This window comes from Myotis davidii, unplaced genomic scaffold, assembly GCF_000327345.1.
Source record: "Myotis davidii unplaced genomic scaffold, ASM32734v1 scaffold1095, whole genome shotgun sequence".
Classification (NCBI taxonomy): Eukaryota; Metazoa; Chordata; class Mammalia; order Chiroptera; family Vespertilionidae; genus Myotis; species Myotis davidii.
The window spans coordinates 25,642-26,598 of NW_006286588.1; positions in this window are offsets into that span (position 1 = coordinate 25,642).

Consider the following 957-nt stretch of genomic DNA (forward strand, 5'->3'; position numbering starts at 1 on the left):
GTAGGGGAGGCCAAGGGATTATCAAGGGCGGGGGAAAATAAGGGACACATATGTGATACCCTTTGTAATACTGTAAGCAATAAAAAAAAATAAAAAAAAAAAGAACACAGAACCCAAAAATAGACCCAAGCCATTATGCTCAATTAATATTTGACATCAAGACAGCCTCTTCAATAAATGGCACTGGGAAATTTGGACAGATACATGCAAAAAAAATGAAACTAGACCACTAACCTACACCATACACAAAAACAAACTAAAAATGGCTAGAGGATTTGAATGTAAGACAGAAAACCATAAAAATCTTACAAGACTCCATAGGCAGCAAAATAGCAGACATATGTTGCAGCAGTGTCTTTAAGACACAGCCCCTAGGGCAGCGGTCTCAACTTCTAGGTCACGACCCCTTTGGCGGTTGAACAACCCTTTCACAGGAGTCGCCTAAGACCATCGGAAAACACATATATAATTACATATTGTTTTTGTGATTAATCATTATGCTTTAATTATGTTCAATTTGTTACAATGAAAATACATCCTGCATATCAGATATTTATATTACAATTCATAACACTAGCAAAATTACAGTTATGAACTAGCAACGAAAATAATTTTATGGTTGGGGGTCATCACAACATAAGAAACTGTATTAAAAGGTCGAAGCATTAGGAAGGTTGAGAACCACTGCCCTAGGGCCATGGAGACTAAGGAGAAACTAAACAAACGGGACTACATCAAAATAAAAAGCTTCTGTACAGCAGAAGCAGCCAACAAAACAACAAGAAAACCACTGTACTGAAGAACATATTTGCCAATGATATTTACAATAAGGGCTTAATCTCCAAAATTTACAGAGAATGCTGGGGTCCAACCCCAGCAAGTCCAGGGGTCCCCAAAGGTGTGGACGGAGTCGGCAAAGATGGAAGGACACTGAGCCAGTGTTCAGTTGATCATCAT